Here is an 18,783-nt window from a genome sequence, read left to right on the forward strand (position 1 = left end):
CTGGGTCTTGGCCTCGTCCCTGCTGTCACTGTTCCAAAGCTGACCACCTCTCACCCCCGGCAGGGCCGCCCCCAGCAATGGCAGAGCACAGGGGCCGGGGCAGTGACCAGGCAGTTCAGAAGATGCTCATCGGCACCCTCGTTTGGTTCATGGCATAAATTATTGCTGTCTTTAAAAACAATTTAAATAAAATGTCTCAAAGCATAAAAAAAAAAAAAAATACATGCACCCCAATATTCATTGCAGCACTATTTACAATAGCCAAGACATGGAAGCAACTTAAATGGCCATCTACAGATGAATGGATAAAGAAGATGTGATATATATATATATATATATATATATATATATATATATATACACACACACAATGGAATATTACTCAGCAATAAAAAAGATGAAATCATGCCATTTGCAGCAACGTGGATGGATCTAGAGATTATCATACTAAGTGAAGTAAGTCAGACAGAGAAAGACAAATATAAGATACCACTTATACGTGGAATCTTAAAAACTGATAAAAATGAACTTATTTACAAAACAGAAATAGACTCACAGACATAGGAAACCAACTTATGGTTACCAGAGGGGAAAAGGTGAGAGGGATAAATTAAGAGTTTGGGGTTAACATATACATACTACTATGTATAAAATAGAAAAACAACCTACTGTATAGCACAGACAACTATACTCAATGTCTTGTAATAACCTATAATGAAAAGAATCTGAAAAAGAATATGTGTGTGCGTGTGTGTGTGTGTGTGTGTGTAACTGAATCACTTTGCTGTACACCTGAAGCTAGCACAACATTGTAAATTAACTATACTCCAATAAAAAATGGATAAGAAGTGAATATGCATAATGTCTTTATGTTCTCCAAAGTCTTTCTCTCTGCATGCTTTTTTAACTAAACAAGCATTAAAAGGAGTTTTCCCGGGAAAGTTAATTAAACAGAGACCATGATTTCAGTATTTAGAAATTCTTTGATAATTTAAAATATTTTAAAGTTAGTTATGTTAAAAGCAATACTTTTATTATAAATTATTCTAAGTAGAACCAAGTAGGAGGAAGTATTTCCCAACACATGCTGAGAAGTTAACATCTGGAGGGAAGACTTCTAAATTTGAAATTACATCTACACATATTATGCCCTTGATCACAAACATTCAGGAGCTTCTCAGGATAAAGTTCACATTTTGGTGAATGATTTTATAGTCTTAATTGCCACTACTTTCTTGTATCCCATTTATCTCCCAACAGATTGCTGCTGCAATTACTACACGCTTTCCTATCAGGTTTTTGCACATTCCTGCTTTGGACATTACTAATAGATGTTTCCCTGTCTGGATTATCTTCACTTCCTGCTGCCAGCCTCAGTTTAGAACTTTCCTACAAATCTCAGTTCAAATCACATTTCCTGCGTGAAGCCTTCCTAGATCCTGGGTAAGCATATGTGATATCTACTTTTTGGAATCAGCACGTTTATAGCCTATATCACTGATTTTACCTTATAAACATATTATTTTTAGCCTGTCTTGAATTTCTGACTTTACTTTTTCTTATTTTGTATTGTATCTTCCAAGCAAAGCCGTGTGTTCCACAGGGTTCCACATAACTTACGGCTCTACATAATTTAGTCTTCTATGAAACCCTGGAGGAGCCATCACAGTATTATTATGTAGGAGATGTTTAATAAATATCAACATTAAGCCAATGAATGGATTTCTCTGAGAGAAAAAAATACATAGTAGTGTCAGGTTTTATAGGAATAAATTTAAATATACACTATAGTATTATAAAAATACACAAAGACCACCCAAATGAGAACAGAGGTTATTTATGCAGATTTGCTTTAGCAAAGTCACTATTACTTCATTTGGCAGAGATTCAAAGGCAGGCAGGTAACAGAATTGAAAAGTTGTGTAGTGGAAAAAATGAGAGAAGTTTTTAGAAATGCTTTTATTGGAGGTTGCTGGCAAGGGAAGGTGAAGGTGGGCTAACTAGAAAGGAGGAATCCTATTTGGCTTTCTCTGGCTAGTTCTGAATTGGAAGTGGGGGAGAAGGATTACAAAAATTGGGGGAGCTAACAATTGTTGACCAAGTTCTAACCCTTTGGAGCCAATTGCTACAGAGCTTGTGGTTTGGCTTCCATGGCTGGTTGCTGCACAGGTTGTGGGTCGGAATTTTATTGTTATATGTGGTTGATATATTTAGTCTCAGTAAAATAATAGCTAACATGTTTATAGTACATTATCATGTCCCTAGCATTGTACAAACCCTCTTTCATTTGGTCCTTATGACAGCTCTGTAGGCCCAAGAGATATAAACACTCAAATTTTACCAAAAAGAAGACTGAGGCTTGGAGAAGCAAACCATCTTGCCCAATGTATCCAATCTAGTAAAAGGAAGTGCTTCCATTTGGACTCACATATTCTGAATCTAAATTCAGATTTAAGAGGAAATAATTGTAAATACGTATGGATCCGACCAGGCTGGTACAAATGAGAGGAATAAAAACCCAGGGAAATTCCATAAAATTGCTGAAAGTTAGGAGGATAGTATCTTGAAAATCTAAAGGATATCTGGAGAAAATGAAGTGTCATTGAGAACATAAGTGGAATTCTGAGAATATTTGGAAGGAGGAGACTAACTGATAGCTAAAGATTAAATATTTCTAACAGGGGTGAATAGAAGGGAAGGAAGCATCAGCTTTTCCATTTGGAATTTCAGTTCGTTTCTGTCAACGTGGATGTACCATCTACAGTGGGCAACTCTGTGCCCTCTGGGTGTTTGCAGTATAATAGGAGGGAGACACTTGGAAAAGGGGTGTTTCAGCGCACTCTTCCAACCTGATGTAAGAAGTGTGTTAGAATTTTAGGAATATGCAGAGAGAAGAAAGGGGAAAGGCAGGGGCTTACTATTTATCAAAGTGCTGTTTACCAAAGTCCAGTTAGCAGAAATAGTGCCCGAAGTAGGAAGAGTTGCAGAGAGGCAGCAAAATGATTTAGTTACTAGCTGATCCTGCTGCTAGTAATTACTGCCTTAAGGCTGGAGAGGAAATGAGAGAGATATAAATGCTTGTGAAAATAACAAGTGGGCGGGCTTCCATGGTGGCGCAGTGGTTGAGAGTCCGCCTGCCGATGCAAGGGACATGGGTTCGTGCCCCGGTCCGGGAAGATCCCACATGCCGCGGAGTGGCTGGGCCCGTGAGCCATGGCCGCTGAGCCTGCGCGTTCGGAGCCTGTGCTCCGCAATGGGAGAGGCCACAGCGGTGAGAGGCCCGCGTACCGCAAAAAAAAAAAAATAATAATAATAATAAAAGAACAAGTGGGCTTTTACACCAGCCTGGCTGGGGACGCAAGGAGCAAGCACATTCATTTTAGGATTAATCAAAATTATAGTCGCTTTGCGTCCTTGCATCGTGGGTCAGCTGCCACCTCCTTTACGAGATGTCCCCTAATTACTCCCTCCCTCTCTACCTCCACAAGATGTATGCATGTTTTTCTTAGAATTTGACTGTAACTATTTACCAATACAGGCAAGTATAATGATAACGATGGTGTCATTACCATCAACGCCATATTCATTCCTGCTCTAATACGTCCTTTTCATCTTCTTATCAAATAACAAGCCTGTCACACTCCAAAATTTGGTCATTACTATAACTCATGGAAATAACAAAAGCCAGGCAGCTTTTTATACAGCTAATTCCTCCCCATCCAAAAGGATTCCGTTTTCTTAACTGTAAGGAAATTCTCTAAAAGCCCCTTCCACAATTCCTGCACCACACTGACAGCTGTCTTTCCTATAGATTCTTGACCTGTGGCTCCAGGGGGTGTGTCCCTTCCCAAACCCCAAATTCCAGGGAGCAGTCAATCTTTCTTGGTACATGTCAGGATGCTCATAATCTAAAAGTGGCTGCTCTGAGACAAATGGCTTACAGACTGCAGGCCGGGGGGTGACAGGGACTTTTCACATTAGTGCAACACCATCTCTACAGTTCTTACATCAACACATTCTCTGCCCACAAAATACCAAGTGAAGTGGGTATTTGGGGACTTAGTGGCTTCATTTCATCAAAAAGAAAGTTAAGCTGAAACCACTAGACCAGAATAATATATCAAGTAGAAACATTTCAGTTTTAGTTACCACTCACATTCCCACTTGGTTTCCAGAGCACAGTTATCTGAGGGGATGGCTTTCAGTTATCCGGGCACCCTTCATTTACCCAAGTCAGAAGACCAATTTGCACATTAGGACCACTGCGGACCTCCATCAGAGTAAAGTTAGAAAGGTGGAAAGCACAACATACAAGTTAGCTAATAGATGCCTCTAACTGTGTGCTCTGGAAATCAAGTCTTTCCCCATGTTCCTACTCAGTTGAGCAACCAGACGATAACAGGGAAGATAATTTAGTTCAACCCTGTTGATGTGTCATCTGGAGAGGGACACATTCAGTGAAGCCATGACCCATCAGGATAAACTGAAAGGCATGGCTTCAAGAATAGGATTCTTTGGTGTGGATATGCAGCAGTTCTGTTGTGTTTCCTTCACAGACATCACATTCCTTACAGCTTTAAGACACACAAGTATGGTTCCCTTTCCTAATGCGCTTCTCAGTAAGAAAATATCAGTAGAATACAAACTTTTCTAACTAAGATGACATCCACTTCCCATGACTAATCACACCCCACTCCTTCCTGCAGCAGGAATCTTTTGTTCTGTTACTATCGCTGCAACTGCTATACCAAGATCAGCTGCCCCCCCATTGATTATACTGGTTAATTCTTATCTGAATCCTGAAGGTGAGGGGTTATTATTCCCATTTTGCAGGTTGGGGAGGAGAAGCTGAGGCAGCCTCACAGTGGTGAAGTCATTTGCCCCCAGGTTCCCAATGTCTGTAGTGGAGTCTAGATGCCCCTCTTTTTTTTTTTTTTTTGTGGTACGCGGGCCTCTCACTGTTGTGGTCTCTCCCGTTGCGGAGCACAGGCTTCGGACGCGCAGGCTCAGCGGCCATGGCTCAGCGGCCATGGCTCACGGGCCCAGCCGCTCCGCGGCATATGGGACTTTCCCGGACCGGGGCACGAACCCGCGTCCCCTGCATCGGCAGGCGGACTCCCAACCACTGCGCCACCAGGGAAGCCTTAGATGCCCCTCTTATAAGCCCTACATCCATACCTCTGTGTCAGGCTGCCTCTTAGTGACATCTAGATACTCATGTTTTATAAAGAATTATGGTTGCTTAGAACTAAGGTAAAGATATGTTTTAAAAGATTGCTTCTGCTCTTCAAGCTATGGAAATGCAGATTTCTTAGGACGGAGAGAATCTTTTTTCTTGTCTGTTTGTTTTGGGGTACCACATCTTCTGGATGTCTTTAAGGCAAGTGGGCTTTGCTTCACCAACTGACTTCCTCAGGTGCATTTACTAGGTGTGTGTGGTTGAAAAAAAATCAGTCACATCGTGGGCAATTACGTTTTTAAAGCATCACTGCATACAAAAGTTTAAACAAAAATTCTGTAAAAAAGACTTCCAGATGAAAATATGTACAGCTTTTAATGTTAGAAAGACAGTACTGGAAAAGATTCGTGTGGCTGAAAGTTCAGTCAAATACTCAGGAATTTCTTTTTCTAAGACAGAATTATATACAAGGGTTTAAACAAAAAAATATTCTGAAAATAAGAATGAATACTGCATGAAAATAAGAACAGCTTTAACTGTTAGAAAAAAAATGTTGCAGAAAATGTTGTAACTAAACAGTAGTTCATTAAACTGATTATGTGGGAAACATTTAAAGAAAAAGTTTCCAGAGCAGTAAGAGACTTACTTTTTTTGTTTTTAAGTCTGATATATTCTTCTGCATGTCGGTGAGGCAGTAAAAGACTATGTTCTTTAGCGTTGTCATCTTTCTTCTAGGACAAATTGAAAAAAGATATTTGAATTAACTTTTATCTTCTTTATCGATTTTCAGAATCATTAACATAAACTCACATAGAAATTTCTGAGACATCTGATCCTTTTCATTTCTCTATTCATAGCTGCCGCAATGGTAAGTGTATTACCTTGCAGAGACAGAACTTTAACATTGATGAAATGCATTATCCAGTTGTAAAGCCTACTAAATTGAAAATCAACTACGAAAATGGACTATGGTGAATTAGGGTCAAAAAAGTTAAACAATTGAGAGAAAGGCTATTCCAGGTAGAAGATGATTAAATCCATGGTTTGGAGAGGACAGTTATTCACCTTATATAACTATAATACATGTTAGACTCTATGGTGCCCCTTCCCTCAATAAACTGATTTTGAAATGAACAAAAAGGTATCTCACACACAGGAAAGATTTCGTGGAAGAGGTGGCATTGGAGATGTGCCTTGCAGATGAGTAGGATTCGATAAAGAGGGACAATGCTATGTGAATGTTTCATTAAGTGCTGAATTAAAGTTCTGAGAAAAGGAAGCAGATTAGTGCCAAATCAGTGAATCACTTTTGCCAAGGAATCCAGTAGTCAGCATAGAAGGGTCAATCTAGCAGCATGGTTAAGCCAGACCAGTGAAAACAGGAGGCAGAAAAACCAGTTCTCTTAGTAAAGAAACTGACCGTTAGTTCAAGTGAGAAGAAATAATGCCTAGAAAGAGAGCAGAGATAATGGAAATGAAATGGCAAAGGCTGCTGCTATAGAATGTTATAGGAAGTCCCATGATGGCAGGAAGAAGGACTGGTTGGTCGTCTCTGTAGTTCAGCCTTGAGTTTTATGTCTGGAACTTAGCAGGGACTGATTATGTTTTGAAGGAATGAATGATTGGATGACTAGCTGAAAGCCAGAATGTATATGGCTTTATATCTATTTTATGAATGTACCTATTGGAATTTGAATATGAGTTAGGCTTACCCTGACATTAACAGAAGTATTAATTTAGGAGAAGGAGACAATTTCAGGGAAAGGGGATGTGTTCATTTTGGACAGGTTAGGTTAAAAAAATCCAACGGGATATCCAGGTGGAGGTGTCTAACAGAGAGTTGAAAATGTATTTGTTACTAAGAAAAGAGTATGTTTGTTGAAATAAATGAATGACTCATCTTCAAAAAAGTGATGATTTTTTATTATTTAGATATGAGACTCTGTTTTTTCCTTATCTTGATTACTGTAAATTAAATTTTCCACTTGAATTTTTCTACCCTTTTTTTTTTTTTTTTTTTGGTGGTACGCGGGCCTCTCACTGTTATGGCCTCTCCCGTTGCGGAGCACAGGCTCCGGACGCGCAGGCCCAGCGGCCATGGCTCACGGGCCCAGCCGCTCCGCGGCATGTGGGATCCTCCCGGACCGGGGCACAAACCCGCGTCCCCTGCATCGGCAGGCGGACTTTCAACCACTGCGCCACCAGGGAAGCCCTTTCTACCTTTTTCACTCTCATTCTGTTCAAGTTATCTATTGCTGCATAGCAAATGACCTCAAAACAGTGGCTCAGATGTCAACCTCAACCATTCAGTTATTTATACTCGAAGGAAATTAAAAGAGATGCTAAAAAAAGAGGTCAAAGACAAACAATCCCAAGATTACACTGAGAGATTATTACAGTGACAATATGTCATAATGTCATAGAGTAGAATAAAAATAGATTTTAGAGTTGAACTTTACTGAATCTCTTGGTATATATATATATATATGCCCTGTAGCCATTTATTTAAGCAAAGGAAGGATGACAAGGTTACTATGTTCTTAATAAAATATGTTTTATGGTCAAGTTTTTTTGAAACTTTTAATGGAGTTAACTTCTGAGGTTTTATTTAAAGATACTTTAAATGTTTTTCAAGCTATTAGCTAACAACACTATAATCTCTATGTGAAAATTGTAAGGGTCCATTATTGTACTGGAGAAGAATAGTTCTTTACTGCTTTTAACTGCTGCGCCTTCCCTCAAATAGCAGGCTGTCAAGAACCTTTCTAGTGTAATTGCAATTGTGAGTAATGACACCGCCTACCACCTGTAGTTTTCTGTTTCTTATCTGGTCTGTGTTCCAAAACCATGTAAGAAAAGCTCCTTTGGAATTTCATGGTAAAAAGAATCTAGAAGTTCCTGAACATGCTTGATCCTAATGGCTAAAAATAAGAGCTAATATGTTCAAGTTCTACTTTGGGGCCAGTGTTTAAAAATGCACATGTCTCATGTTATCTGATTCTTATCTCAATCCTATAAGATAGGTACTATCATTACCCCTATTTTATAGATGAATTAAATGAGGCTTGGATAGGTCCTTCTCATATAAGCAAGAATTCTGTGTGAAGTCTTTTTGTCTTTATGAATCCTCCCTCAAAAATGGATAGAACAACTATATAGACAAACAAATAAGTAAAACATCCAGGGACAACATCTACTACACAATATGATAAGAAATTCTCACGAACCCGAAATATGAATGGGAGAGGACCAACTACTATTAGCAACTGACTCCATATGATACTAGAGACTGTGCTTTGGAATGCAGCAAAAACAACAACAACAAAAACAACATGACCCAACGTGAGCAATGGTAGTTTAGATTGGACAATCTACGAACAGAGGTGGAAACTGGGAGGGGACTTTGCAGGCTCCAATTCTAAAGTGAGGGGAAAGGGTCTGCAGGAAGACCGAATGATGTTGGTGGGTCTGGACCCTTCCAACTCACAGAACTAGCCGAATGGAGCTACTTGCAAGTCACGGTCCTATACTGAAGAGAAAGTACTGGGAGAAGAATTCAGGTTGAGGTTGTTAGCTTGATTTACATCTCTAAAATAATTAAACACAAGATCCGTGAGCTCGCATTTGGATTATTGCCCTGGGCCTTGCAAATGTCAGTGGTGGGTCTCGTCCTGAATATTAAGCATGACGCTACTCTCTACCTTCATGGTAGGGGTGTCAAGAAATTGCAGTACAGGTGTTCTTCCAAAAACCAGGGGATGTGGAGTCTAGGCTGTACCAGAAAATTCATTCTACTTAGCTGATCTGCGTTTGAGAACATAGAAAAGTGTCAATTTTTTCTAACTGTATAAGTATAGGTCATATTTGGGTGGGTTTTATTTTTCAAAAAGTAGAAAAAGAAACTTCTTTTTAAAAAATTCCATAGTTTGTCTCATATTTTTTAAAAGGCTTTAAAGATATGCAGAGAGATAAAAATGTGATGCAATGATATTTTGCCATAATGTGAAGAATTTTCTTTGTAGTTTCCCATAAAGTGGACCTCATATCATGAGGAAAGTGATTCTTCACCATATCCTCTTCTTTCTGCACATACACACTGATGCAGTTTAAAATCTTCTTATTTATAAGTTAAATTCATTTTCAAGCCATAGTTGTGATGGAACTTTATTTTTTCACTTTCCCAAAGAGGATTCATTTGTTCAGTAAGAAAAAAAGAAGGTATTTTAGCATAGAATTTTTAAATTGTCTTCACTATTTTAATTAAAAATACATGACAGAAAAAATATTTAAAAATCATCTAGTGAGTAAGTGTCCAGGCTAGGAGCTGGTGTCTTTAATTACTGGGCTCTGGTTGAGCCTCCCAAAATATGTGATTCTAACACAGGATGGCTTCTCTCACATATTTAGTTTTAAAGATTTGTCCTGAAGGGCAGAACCTCTAGGAGACTCTATTAGTTTCCTAGGGCTGCCATAACATATTACCATGTACTTTATGGCTTAAGACAACAGAAATTTATTCTCTCACAGTTCTGGAAGCCAAAAATCTGAAATTAAAGTGTTAGTAGGTTGCACTCCCTCTGAAGGCTCTAGGGGAGAATCTTTCCTCACCTCTTCCAGCTTCTGGTGGCCCAACATTCCTTGACTTGTGGCAGCATCACTTCAATTTCTGCCTCCATCTTCACATTCTCTTTTTCTGTGTGTGTGTCTCTGTGTCCTTTCTTCCTATAAAGATACCTGTCATTGGATTAAGATCTAGGATGATCTTATCTCCAGATTCTTAATTTAATTATAACTACAAATAAAGTCATATTGGGAGGTTGTGGGTGACTTATCTTCCATAACCCATTATGGAAGCTGATCTATAGATAAGTAAGAAATGTTTTTTCGTATACTTAAAAATCTATTAGTGAGAAAAATTATACTGTCTTCTTTCAATATCATAATTAAAAACATAAAAACTTATCAACCCATGATATTTAATAAAAGGAGACATTTACATCTTGAGTTGATTCCTAGTCACAGTATAAGTAAATACAATTTTATTAGCATGAAACAAACTTTGTTTTAGAGAAAATTGATACTTCAGAATTGTGAAAATCAGTTTCTTATACTGGGATATTGAGGGGATCATCTTGTACCCTAAAAATAAAAGCAAAGTCAGAAAATGTCAGAGGTATTTTTATAAAAGAATTTAGTTTAATGTTTTCATACTGGGTCATCGCTATATTATTATTATTAAATGTTTTTGCATTTTTCTCATTTGGGTTCAGTCAATTGTGAGATCAGTGACCTGTGAATATGAAATACAACCAGGGAACTTTAAAATAAGTGGAAATTTTCTATAATATAAAAAGGAAATTGAAGAGAAAAAACTGTTCCCTTCAATTTGAGGATCCTTTTTTATATTTTCCAAATAGGAAACCTAAACAAAAATTATCAACTTATGAATAAAAGGAAGACATCTCATTCCTAATGTGATGAGGCAGAAGAAAATTTTAAATAAAAGAGCAACAGAAAGGAGAAAATTATTGCATGTGTTATTTTTGTCTTTAAGAGAGCATAGAGTCTTCAAGTGCAAAAGAGTAAGAGGAGGGGGAAAGAAAGAGGGAAAAATATGGAGGTAGGAAGAGAGAGAGAGAGACAGAGAGACAGAAAGACAGAAAGAGAGCAGAGAGATGGGGCAGGGAATGTGGGAGAATGCTTTCCGTCACTTTCAGCAGTGTTATGTTTGCTGCTCCTCTTGTAGCCTAGTAGGAAATACTTGTGTTTCTCCTCCCCAGGAAGGAAAACTAGCTAAAAGGGACGAAGGCAGTAAGGCTAGAACACAGAATTGGTGAGTGTCATTTGTTTGTAAGTCTGACTACCCTCCTTTTTGATTCTTTCTCCACCAATAAGTTCCACATCATCAAAATCTTACCCTATCTCATAGAACTTTTTGCATGTAAACTCTAGGAATTAACCTTTTGGAAAGAGAATATTGGGAACCTTGTGCTCTTTCTCAGAGCTGGCTCTTAAAGTGTCTAATAATCTAATTTCACAAAGACACAGATGCTCAACTAACATTTTATCTCTACCTCCATTTTCCAGTCCCCTGCAATGAGAAGGGACCATGCAACTAGTCGTGGTCAATGAGATGTGAGCTGAAGCAATAAGTGTCATTTCTTATCCGAGGCAGGAAAAAAAGCCCTCATGATTCTCCAGTTCTGTTCTTATGCCTTGAGGGTAAGAAGAAAAGGCATGTGTTATTAATAGCAGAGCTACAAGTTTTAAACAACCTGGATTTCTGAGTCACCACATTTAGTTTGTACACTGCAGAGTTCTAAGGCCCTACAGTACATTTTACATGAGTGAAAAATAAACTTTATATTTCAAGTCATCAAGATTTGGGGATGGAGTATAGCCACAGTATAAACCTATCTTAATATGTCTAATATTTCTAAGCTGTTTGGGATTTGCTGAAGTTAGCCCTTAATAGACGTGAATCAAAATCGAAAGCTACGAAGTAGGCAGCCATTAGATAAATTTGCTTTTTAAAAACTGCACTCTCTTTGATGCTTTTTGATATTTTAGTTACTGTTAAAAAGAAAAATATTCTTGTGATTCTGGGCAGGTTATATTAGTAATAATTATATCCAATTTTACTAACAGGAAGGTCTGTGATTGCAAATTCCTCTTATACTTTTCTTAACCCTCGTTAAGTGACTTTCTGCCACTTTTTAAAAGTTGTCTGGGAAAGAATAGAAATCATAAATTTCTTGATATCAAAATTTTCTTCTGGATATTTATAAATACTATATAATAAACTTCATAATCTGGCATGGCTGGATTGTATTTTTAGCACAACCAAAATTTAAACTCACATAAAAGTTTTTTTAACTTTGATGAACCTAATAGGATGGATTTGGGAAAATCACCAAAGCCCTGACCCAACCATAAAAAATCATTCTCCTTTTTCATGGGATTATATGAGAATTATAGACTATGGTCATTGTTCCTAAGCCCTGTGGGCCATTTAAGTGACTGAGCCCCTTCTTTAATAAATTTTTATATCTGCATTGAAACATCACCCGTTAGATATCTGGATAGAAAAGGGACATGTGACCCACACCTACCCACTTCTAACCAGTGAAGATTACTAGTATTTACCAAAATCACTTGCAACCCTAAGGTCTTTCGGGCATTAAACTGCACATGTACCTCAAAGCAATGATAACTACTTGTTGTACAGGCTCTCTTAGTAAATACTGGTAACCTTCACTGGTTAAAGATAAGTAGGTCAGAACTGTATATACTTTTCCTTCCAAGATCTCTTGGTTAGATGAATATATATCTCAGAGTAAATTCTCCCAAGCAGGAAGAACAGTCTGTCCTATAGGAAGTCCCTCACTCCTATACACCCTTTATAATACAGTTAAATTAGCATATGCACAATTTAACACTGTTTTCAAGAAGTTATATTATCAAATAGGCAGGTGCCAATTTTAAAGGGCATCCCCTGCTGCTTCGTGTAGGCATTATGAACAGGAATCAGGGTGAGGTGTGGGAGGAGACTATCCCTTTGCTTCTAGAATTCTCCTAGAGCCCCCAGCATCTTTTTTTCTACTGATGACATATTACAAGGACTGGAACAATATATACTTGTATTATAATCCCAGAAGTTAAGGTCTGTTGCAGGATTTTCTTTTTGCTGTGAATGTCAGGAAAAAGTAACCATCTCAAGCCTTTTAGACTAAGCCATGAATTAAATAAAAAAGTCAACAGCTAACTGTACTTACTATGCACATTTCCATGCCTTCAAATGTACAAATAAATGTCATTCTAAAAAAGTGTTTTATTCATTTAAATGAGAAGTGAATGGAAGCTTTTGGAGACATGAGGACTTCTTATTGCAACAAAAAATGTTATTTTTGAAAGATAAAAGGAAAATCAGTAAATCCATCATGTGTGCTCTAAAAGTGCCTCAAAAGCTACTTTCTCCCGCCAGGTGGGTGACTGACCCGCTACTGACTGTATCTATGGATTGACCTCTTTTGCAGGAGAATTAAGGCAATATGGTACTAAAATGAATAATTAGATCTTAATTAAGCTCCTGGGCTGGTAATTAGTAGGCACTAGCGGTGGCGTGCTCGTCATTATAAACAGGCAGGTGCACGTTCATTTATCTTGGTTGTCTAGTCCTTTTTGCAGAAAGACAGAGTAAATAACTGGGGAAATTAGTAGCCTTTTTGTCTTTGCCTACCTCAATTCAGCAAGTGACTTTTACTGTTTAATTTCAGTTGAGGTCAGAATACTGAGGGTGATTTTAAAGATCAAGGAGAGAAAATTTTCATACACAATATTTAACAAAAGAATAAACCCAACAAACTTTATCCTATTGCTATCCCCGTTTCTAATTTACTCCTGCCTTGCCCCTGCCTGCACCCTGTACACAAACTACTGATAGCTCCAGCTCATTATAACCTGAGCTTCCCTTTCCCTTTAAGCTTTCATTGCCTAAGAAGTGAAAGATGATCTGAGACCACTGAGAAACAAGGAAAGCGCCATAAATAGGAGCATATGTTTTGTAGCATGACCTGGTCCTGCTGTGGAAACGGAGGTTCTTGGTAGATGCAAGTCTCAACAAAAAAAGAATCTTCCTCCTGATGAGTTCTCTCACAAGAATGGAAGATTTCACTCCCTTTTAACAGGCTGTCTATGAATACTCTTTAAAGAGGAAATCATAGTGCTTTTAATAAAAGTCCTTTCAGTTTCCTTCCCAAACTGCCTCTGTTGCTTTTCCTATTGCCTGATGGATCACAGTTTATTAAAAGGATTCTGTCTACAAAGGATGAGAGAATTATAAGGCTACTTCAGGACCTGTTTCTGGAGGGGGCAAGAATGTCATAAACTAGTATCTTTCTTCTATTATAACTTGATTCTACACTTCAACTTGAGTCTCCTTGAATCAACAATAATCAAATAAACAGACTTCTACATTCTGAAGAAAATCATTCCAGTTAAGTTTTTTGAAAGGTGAATAAAATTATAGCTAGAATATATTTATAATGTGCAAAGCGTTATATATACATATATGCAAACATATATCTGTATAGATAGGTAGCTATTAATAATTACCCAGTAAAGTAAGTTATAGCCAACAGTTGATTTTGAAAACATGATAAAATTTAAACATTAATATAATAATAAAAGAATAAGAGCTAACATTTTTGAACTGATACATATAAACCAACTACAGTTTTGGGTGCTTTATATGCATAGTTTCATTTAAACTTCAAAATAATGCAATTAGTGGATATTTTTACTATCTTAGTCTTACAGGTGAGGGAACAGACACAGAAAAGTTAATTAATTATGTAGAATAGGGTTTAATAAATACTTGTTTTTGATTGATCGAATTAACTCTTTACCAAACAGGTTTATTTAAGCATGTACTTATATATTTATATTCTATTTTAAGTGTACATTTACATTATATATTACTTATGTTTTATATATTTATATATTATATCAATATATACTTACATATTATGTTATATATTTCTCTATATTTAATTAGATCTCTAGTTGCTAAATAGTTAATTCAATCAATGAAAAATTAGTATTTATTAAACTCTATTCTACATAGTTAAATAACCTTGCTGTGCCTTTGTGTGTGTGTGTGTGTGTGTGTGTGTGTGTGTATACACATACACACACACACACACACACACACACACACTAAGTAGAGAATATCTAAAGATATATATAAATATTTATGTATACATACTAAGGAGAGGGAGAGAATTCTCACGTCCACGAGTGTCTTGCATTTTACACGTCTTGCAAGTTTGCCCCTTTTAATTCTGAACTCTTTTCTTTTCAAGGATGTCTGTATAGTAAACAGCCTTTGACGGTAGAAACAGTGTCTTTGTCTGGACCAAAGGTAGGCTGGCTTACAGCCTTGGAAGATAAAGATAGTGTTGGCCTCCAGAGCAGAGGACTAGCATGCTGTCCATTAGGAAAGCTTCATATTCGCTAAGCTCAGGGTTCCTCTCCTGGAAGGCAGTCCGTTGTGTGTGCCGGTATTACCTCAGACTCTTCACATCATTGTGGAAATTAAATGTCATGCTGATACTCTCACTACTGATATTGGTACAAATAAGTCCCGTTGCCTCTGACCCACGTGTCTTTTGCCAGCATTAATAAAACTGTAAGAGGCTAACTTATTAGCTTACAAATGCGGTAAACCCTCAGACCCTTCATAGGTTCTTTCCTGCTTTCTGGTACACAGATATACTGTGCCTCCTTTCTCATCTTTCTTAAGGTTCCAAAAGTAGCAAAATTCACTTACTGATACTTTTATCACTTTTTAAAAATCCCTACCAAACAGTGGAAAGGGCAAATAGAGGGGAACATAAAACAAACAAAGGGCTCAAGAAATGACATCTTGGTCTAACAGAGACACACAGACTCTGTGACTCTGCTTTGGGTGTCTTACTCTGTATTACACGCTCTGGGAGCATTTAGGACTGACTAATCTGCTAACAAGACCCATCTTCCCCTGAAAAGCTCATCTATCCCACCTTCCTTCTCTAACAAGGCCCTGAATATTTCCCCCCTTAAGCGTAAGCTGCCAGCATGGATCTAATATGGTGATAGGAAAACAGCTCTTTAAAAGAACTATTTTGTTGAACCATAGCAGTTCCCTGGAAACCAAGTAATAGATGCCACTCTTTTTTTTACGGCTAATGAAACTGATCTCCTTCTTAAACCCTGTCTTTCATAATCCTAGATGTATTAGAAAAGTGATACTTCTAACAGCAATTGCTCTTTTTAGGTTTGTAACTATAATAACAGGTGCCTTCTATGATCATGTAAAGATTATTTTACTTGCACCAAAACATCACTGTGATTTTTAAGGGTGGTAATATTTAAAGTTAATGGGAAATATACATAAGTCTATCTAGCTGTAGGAAACAGACCTTTAAAACATTTAGGAAAATTCTATAGTAACTTGCATGTTTTTTATTTAGACCTGAGACAACTGGTTTATTTTGGGTTTGTCTGTATGGGTTGATTTAACTGTTTTAATTAAAGGGCAGTGCTCACGGTTTCTGTACCCTCTGCACACCTCAGATTATCATTGACTTGTGAAACAGTCTCATCTTTTTCTGGAGGTTTGGGTAAAATGTGTCTTTGCTGTGTTAGCAAAGGTAACATAGGTAGGATAATGTCTGTTGTTCTAACAAACCAACCTCCACATTTCAGTGCCCTAAAACAATAAATATTTATTTTTTTCACTGATATAAAGTCCTATGCAGGTGCTTTCAGTCGGTGGGGTAGAGAATTCTACTCCATACGGTCATTCAGGGACCCAGAATATTGGAGATTTTACCATCATCAACACACGTCTTCTAAGATCATCCTGGGTTCACATTCAGCTGGCAGAGAGGGAAAGCAAAACTACAAAGACTATTCTCACTTCAAAACTACCTTGACCCCATAGTGTCATATACTACATCTGCACATACTCCATTGGCAGGAATTAATTGCAAGGCCCTAGTGATGTGTAAGGGTGACTGGTGAGTAGAATCCATGATGGGGCAGTCACTTCTCAAAAATAACTTCAAACTACTGAATTGGGTTATGACTCTTTGATGGAAGAGCTGTCCCCGTCTTATTCCCCACTCTTAGCAATTACTTCTCAAGCCACCTTTAAGGACCTCTCAATACTTTAATAATGTCTTCATTTTATTCTTATGAAATATTGTGAATGAGCCTGTAAATCCTTCTGTAGAAACACTGACTCATTATACTACAAATAAAGTATAAACTTACGCAGACTTACACTGGTTATGATCAATGCACAAAATAGCATGATATATGATACTATTTTGGTACCCTTACCTGTAGTAAGCATGATTTGAAGTCCATAAAGTAAATATGTATTGCTAACCTTGTTTATATAATATATCCTTCTCTAAAAAATAATTCTAAAAGATATCCTTTCTAGTTATCAATCTGTTTTTTCAGAATAAGCTAATGTACATTTTCAAGAAAGGAAAGGGAAATCAGTAGAGTATATTCATTCACAGAAAAACATAATTTAGTTCTCATGGTATATAGTTATTAACTACTGAATGAATCCATTGTGTTTTACAGATGGGGAAACCAAAACTAGAGATGCAAGCTGTTGCCCATGATCATGCCACCTATGGTAAAATAAGATATGGGAATTAGCTCTTCCAGCCCTGTGCTGCCGATGAATACAGCTGACACCTTAGGCAGCTTAAGGCTGTCTAGAGCTGCTGCGGGGGAGCCCTCAGTTCTACTCTATGGCTACCTCTGAGTCTCTATATTGTAGGCTACAATGAATTAGAGTGCCATTGGCTATGAGGAGTAAAAATAATAGTGGATTTTTGTGGGAAGTGTTTTTATTGTTCATCTCTTTTCTTGCTATTCAACAAAATCTATTAAAAAATGAAGAGTGTAAAACTCACAAGAGAAAAAAATATTCCAGATAGTCATTGCCATATGCAAACTAATACAATAGCAATGGTTTCCATTCCAGTAGTAGATGCTTTACATAATGTTATCTCAAGGAATCATCAAATAATCCTTTGCAGTACATACTGTCAGCACATATTACCTATTTTACAGATGAGAATATAAGTAACTGAGTAAATAAGGGACAGAGTTGGCATTCATCTTGAGGAATGTCTCATTCCAGGCCACTCCCTTTCCCACACTTCTCCTTTATTCTCGTGAATTTCAGAGGAGAACATGCAGCTAATCTTGTATGTGGTACTATTCGTGAGAGATTTTAGGCACACTGGAGCAATGACTGATTGTTGTACATGCAATTAAATTTTTGGTGCTGAGGCTTGAATTGACTGCTAAAGTACCTGAAACATTGAAAAGGTTGCTTTTTAGAAGGTGCCTTTTGATTGCCCATATATGGTAATACAAAGGCATAAGATAATTTTTAGAATAAACCTGTTTAAGGAGGTAGAAATGAGGTTCAATTAATATGTTTATTCGCATAAGAGAGCTTTTCTGAAAGCACAACACAATTTCAAAAGTTAAGTTTTAAAAAGGATTTAGAGTAAAATAAAGATACAACATGGAAATGATACCTGTCAAAATTCAATTTTTGGAAAACTAAGACTTGTCACTACGGTCTTGAGAATAACTCCCTTTGGCCAGCACCTTTATTTCCTACTTACATTAGTTCTTGATATTATACTTTTAATTATTTGTCTATTATCTGCATGCCCAGATAGACTGTAAGCTACATGAGGACAGCACCCAAGTCAGTGTTAGTCATCAACATCTCTGCCTCTGACACAAGTTTCTTCCTCATTATGTTGGCTGTTAATAATACCTGTTAAATGAATTGATGGACAAGGTACTGAAACTCATTAAAAGTACTTAAATAAATTAATACAGGCTAATGGTAAAATGCAAGCAACACAAAAAAGTATAATGTACTTCCTACCAGGCTTCTATCACCCAAGTGAATCGCCCAGAAGAACACTTGTTCATCATTTCTTATAAAAATTTCTGAACATTTATAAGCATGCATTTACATCTCTTTTTTTTATTGAAGTATGGTTGATTTACAA

This window comes from Lagenorhynchus albirostris, chromosome 12 (genome assembly GCF_949774975.1).
Source record: "Lagenorhynchus albirostris chromosome 12, mLagAlb1.1, whole genome shotgun sequence".
NCBI lineage: Eukaryota > Metazoa > Chordata > Mammalia > Artiodactyla > Delphinidae > Lagenorhynchus > Lagenorhynchus albirostris.